Source organism: Trichechus manatus, unplaced genomic scaffold (genome assembly GCF_000243295.1).
Source record: "Trichechus manatus latirostris isolate Lorelei unplaced genomic scaffold, TriManLat1.0 scaffold00209, whole genome shotgun sequence".
NCBI classification, from domain to species: domain Eukaryota; kingdom Metazoa; phylum Chordata; class Mammalia; order Sirenia; family Trichechidae; genus Trichechus; species Trichechus manatus.
Genome location: NW_004444145.1, coordinates 19,341 through 25,165, shown reverse-complemented (window position 1 = coordinate 25,165; position 5,825 = coordinate 19,341). Strand labels below are relative to the sequence as shown.

The window sequence follows — 5,825 nt, the reverse complement described above, 5'->3', positions numbered from 1 at the left end:
GGTCCCAGACTGCAGTGTTTTGCACTCTTTTCCCTCTAGGGAAGATTGGCCTCTGAAGTTGTAACAATTCAAGTCCAGGAAAGCAACAGATCTGATACATTCCTCTATTCATGGAGGTTATATTCTGCTGTTCATGAAGGGTTATAATGCATTCAGAGTTTGTTTGATTTTTAGTAGCAATTGAGAAGAGACTTCACTTGGGGGAGGTACATGAAAGAAGAGTAAGGAAAGTTATCATCATGGCCAATTGTAATGAGGTGAGTTTGTAAAAAGCTTGAGAAAGATTTGAGTTAGCATAAAGCCACGCTGGAAGTCTTACTTCCCTTGGTGCCCTTTTCATTTAATGACGATGAATAAGACCATTGGAAATTTTGGAATCAGATAATCAGGAGAACGTGAAAATAAATAGTATATTTATATAGGAAGATATAAATTACCATAGAAGTCTTACACAGATGGCCTTAGAACCAGAGAACAAGTGCAAGTTAATATTAAATAAATCCATTGATTTGTACTTCTTTTAATTCCCCCTTTCACTTGATCACAGTGAATTAGACAATTGTAAAACACAGATTACACAAATCAGAGGCAACGTGAGAATGAATTTGTGTTTTTATAGGTAAAAATAACATGAGAATGTTGCAGTGGCCCCCAAACAGTGACCAGTTGCTTCACAGCTGAAAGATGAGAGACAAAGATGGTTTCAGGATCCACTTGTGATGAGACCTAAAATAGATTGTCTAGGGCACATAGCCTGTGCTTTGCAAGGAAAAGACACATTGATGATATCAGCTAATTGGAGAAAACATAAATTCCCTATATGGCAAATGAGGACTATGAGAAAGTAAAGTTTGTAGAGCCACACAGACTCCTTGCAGCCTCTCACACCATGCTGGCCACCATGCTGCACATAACAGAAAAGTTCTAGGCAATTTTATCTGAGTCTGAGAAGTGTCTCAACCTATTGACTATTTGCAGAACTTTTAGTTCCTTATGGCCACCCAGGTGGAATTCTTTATCTTGTTCCTCATCAACCCTATCTATGACTTTTCTCTACCATAGATTAGGACTTAATATATATTTTTAAAATAATTTATTTTATTTTGTTGTTGTTGAAAATATACACAATAGAACATATACCAATTCAACAATTTCTCTGTGTACCATTCAGTGGCACTGATTACAGTCTTTATGTTGTACAACCATTCTCACCCTCCTTTTCTGGATTGTTTCTCCCACGTTAACATAAACTCACTGCTGCCTCCCCAAGTTACCTATCTAATCTTTCTAGTTGCTATTGTCAATTTGATTCCAGATAGATAGTTCTTTAAAAGAACATAATACTCAAGGCTGACATTCTTTACTAATTAAGCTAAACTTTTTTTTTTTTTTGGTTTAAAGACTTCATGGGATTTTTTTGGGTCAAAAGTTTAAAGTTTAAAGATTATCTCAGCGCAGTAGTTTCAAGGGTTCATCCATCCTCAATGGCTTCAGAAAGTCTGAATTCCATTAGAATTTGAAATTGTTTTCTGCATTTTCCCCCTTTTGATCAGGATTCTTCTATAGAATCTTTGATCAAAATATTCAGTAATGGTAGCTGGGCACCAATTCTTCTGGTCTCATGACAAAGGAGGCAGTTGTTCATGGAGGCAATTAGCCAGTCATTCCATTTCCTCTTCCCATCACGACTATATTCTTATCAAGTTTATGACTTGTAGTGCATTCCCCAAAGTTAGTTAAAAATAATGATAGATTCATGGAACTAATGATTTTAGTAAATGCAAAGCCTAAGGTGAATGTTTTAGAATGAGAGAAAAATGAATCAATATGTTCATAACAAAACAGTCTAGATAAAGATGATTATTTAATAACTTAAGTAATTAAAGTTAACTATTTAAACAATTGAAGTATTTAAACTTTCTCCCTATCATAACTTTGTGGCATTCTCTCATGTACTTCTCATTTAGCTTGCAGCATCAGATGTTGTGGGTAGTCAAGAGTACTCCTTACTCTAAACTCATCCAATGTCTTGTTGTATGTAACTTTATCCCAATTCTCCACCATCTTCTTGTCTTTATTTCAGCACCTGAGATGTTGCAAATACTTTTCCAAAGTTCCTTTCATTGCTGCCTTGACCTCCTTGTTCTTCAGGCTGTATACGAGGGGATTCAGCATGAAAGTGATCGTACTGTTCTGTATAGAGAATATCAGCTCCATGAGGGAACCTGAGTTTGGCATAAGATGATGGAGCACATCTGAACCATAGTAAATTATCACTACCATGAGGTGGGAGGAGCAGGTAGAGAAGGCCTTGCTTCTGCCTGAGGTAGAACTGATGCTTAAGATGGTGGAGATAATGTGTGCATAGGATAAGAAGCCCAAGAGGAAGCTTCCCCAACCATGTAGGAGAGTAGAACAGAGCAAGGCAACGATGTTCCTGGAGACACCACAGCAGGACAGAAGGAGGATAAATGGCATCTCACAGCTGTAATGGTGGATGATTTGAGCTTCACAGAACACCAGGTTCATAGCTAGCAGGATATTGATGAGTGCTTCTAGAAAGCCGAGCCCCTAGATGCCCCACGCAAGCTGTATAACTGTTTACTCATGATCCAATAATAGAGCAGAGGGTGGCAGATGGCAGCATAGCAGTCATAGGCCATCACTGAGAGGAGATAGGCCTCAGTCCTCGCAGTGATAAACACAAAGAAGACTTGAGCCAGTCAGCCCCTTACTGAGATGGTTTTTGTCTCAGACAGGAGGTTCTCCAGCAATCACAGTGACTGAAGAAAAGCAATGATCCAGGAAAAGAGAGGTGACTCAGGAAAACGTACATGGGTTGTGGAGGTGGAATCAGCTCTGATCACCAGTAGCATCATTAGGTTCCCCATCAGGGTCAGAAGGTAAATCACCAGGAAGAGCATGAAGAAAAGAACCTGGACATAGGGGTTGGCAGACAGTTGAGGAGGGTGAGCTTGGTGGTGGTACTGTGGTTCCTGAATGCCATTTTCAAAGGCTGTTGACTAGAAATAATATAAAAAAGCATGACAGTCAAGGTTCTACTATCCTTCAAGCAATTTTCTCATTGCATTGATTCTCTTCTCCTATCACTATTATTCAGTAAACATTTTTAGCTTCTACTGTGGCCTAGGTTTTTGTGCCAGTCACTTGGATCATAAAGATGAATGACATATGGTCCCTGCTCTTAAAATGGTTCTAGTCTATAGAAGGATATGGATAAGAAGATAAAACATTATAAAACAGTGTAATTGGTGCAAAGGGAGCTCAAAATGTGACTTAGAGAGGGATCAGTAATAACTTACATCGAGAGTACTTGAGCAAAACTATTCAGTGATAGAATTCTTCCCTCCATCCAGACAATCCGGTTTGATTCCCTGCCATTGTTCCTCATGCACAGATACCACCTGTCTGTAGGAGGAGGCTTACATGTTGTTATGAAGCTGAGCAGGTTTCAGCAGAGCTCTCAGACTAGATGGGCCTGAAGATCTACTTCTGAAAATTAGCAAGTGAAAAACGCATGAATCACAGTTGTCCAATCTGAAACCTATCATGGAGATGGGGCACGAACGAACAGCATTTCCTTCCACAGTTCATGGGGTCACCATGAGTCAGGAGCCAACTTGACAGCAGCTAACAATAACAACATGATTTCTCTAAGAAAGCAGGTATCAGATATGGCACTTGGTTTTCATAAACATGTATTCAAAGCTTCAAGATTGAGAAAAAGCAAGTCATATTTGGTAAAACATGGGTAGTTCTGAAAGCTGATATCCAGGATACGAGTGAGTATCATGGAACAATGGCTCAGAATGTGGACTGTTGGGTCAGACTATGTTCAAATCCCAGCTCCACCACAAATTAACTATATGACCTTGTACATAATATATATATCTCTGTGCTTCAATTTCCTTCTATGTGAAATGCAGATAACAGTACTACAAAATGTTTTAAGGAATAATTGTGTCATTATTTAAAAAGCTCTTTGAAAAGCACATAGTCCTAATTATTCAGTAAATATCTGTCATTATTATTATCACTATTATTCCTTGAGATTGTAACTCTAGGCAAGAATCAGATAAATTCTCACATAGGGTAAAGCACTATCAAAAATCGAAGTTGTTGCTGCTACTACTACTGTTGTTATTACTCTTTATCAAGAGAGATGTCAGAAAATCCCCTTGAAATCCCTACTGGTAGTTCCCTTGTTCAGGACTCCATTTGGAAGGCAAATTGGCAGTTTGAAATTATTTTGGAATGGATCCTCTCTGTTAAAAGAGTAAACAACTTCGGAGTTATTGAGCATGCCTTCACTCAGAAAGGAAAGCATGTAATTATCTCTATAGAACAGAGCTGCCAGATTCCAGAGATGACAAGGGGAGAGGAAGTGGCTGGGACTGAGTGTAGACCCAAGAGCCCATCCTGTATAGCATTACTAGGATAGATGTGTGTCATAGAAAAGGTCAGAGTCTTAGGGCAAAAAGCAGGAGGAATACTTAAAGAAGTACCCTAGTTGTAGCAGCTACCAGGATAGAGGACCTTGCCCTGCCCTACTTATTCTGCACCACTCTCCCAGACAATGTAGGAAAGAATTTGAAAACTAAGGGACTGTAAGAGTTTGTGTGTGTCATCCTAAGGGACTGTGAGAGTTTGAATCTCAGTCTCTGCTGGAAACACCAGCATCTGCTGAAAACACCAACTTTTACTAGAAATACCCACTGCTGCTAATCCCTGCTCCACTAACTTTCCTAATCTCATACCCTGAAGCCTGCTTAGAACACGAATAGCACATTCAATTCTTTATATGCTTCTGTTGTACAGATATTTGGATTAGCTTCTCTGACATTCAACCTGAGACACTGTCTTCAGTCTCTCTATTGGACTCATGAACCAAATTGGGCTCATGTCCTTCCACTTGGTTTTTCTTAAGTTTTCAGGTCCGGTTGATAACTATGCTCTGTCTGTTTGAACACTGAGTTTTTACCCATGACTTCCAGCTGTAAGTCTGGCCTTTGGTTCATTCATAGGACTCATTATGGTGGCCCAGTCAATTCTCTAGTCATGGCCATTCCCAGTAAGTCCAAACCCTGGACTATGGGAATTTCTGAAGCCCTATTTATTAGCTGTTCAGCCATAAACTCAGCCTCAAAAATTCTTCCCATAACCCAAATACAGATTACTTGTGCATCTTGTCCAATCAGGTGATCTGTTCTTCAACTTGGCTGCAGGATTTTTATTTGAATTCATCTACTAAGAAGGAAAATGAATCAAAGAAGGTGGTTTTCTATATCTTTTGTCAGGACTGAGTTTATAAAATCTTATGATCATGAAAAATTTACTGGATTCTGCACTAACAAAGTGAAATAGTGATAGGACAGTTCCTTCTTTCAAAGGGTCTCAAATACCCTTTGATTTTTCCTGTTTCTAATATCATGTCTCAGCCACAGATAATGTTGTCTGGTTTAACCAATCTGCGGAGCAGCTATGTTCAGGCAGCTGGTAAGGTTGATTCCGTGCCCATGGTAGCCTTAGATTTATAGCCAATAATTATAGCTTGAAGTCAAACTTAGTTGTCAAGAACTTTAGCAACATTAGCTTGTAAAAGGACCAAAGGGAGTCTCTTAGGTTGGCATATGAAACATCTGGGTTGATGCAATGACCTGTAATCATTAAATGTAAATTTCCGAGTCTGTTGGGAGTTGAAAGAAGACAGAGTAGCCAACGGGTATTTCCCTACTCTCCAAGCAGGAAAGGAATAGTTTTCAATGGACTGTCTAAAGTCTGTTTTCTCTTTCAGAGTTTCAGGT

At 39.1% G+C, this 5,825-nt stretch overlaps 1 pseudogene; it reads right to left on the bottom strand.

Annotated features, from left to right (window-relative positions):
* Positions 1–2,019: 2,019 nt before the first annotated feature.
* On the bottom strand, positions 2,020–3,007 carry LOC101352069 (olfactory receptor 8S1-like; annotated as a pseudogene).
* Between the last annotated feature and the right edge of the window lie 2,818 nt (positions 3,008–5,825).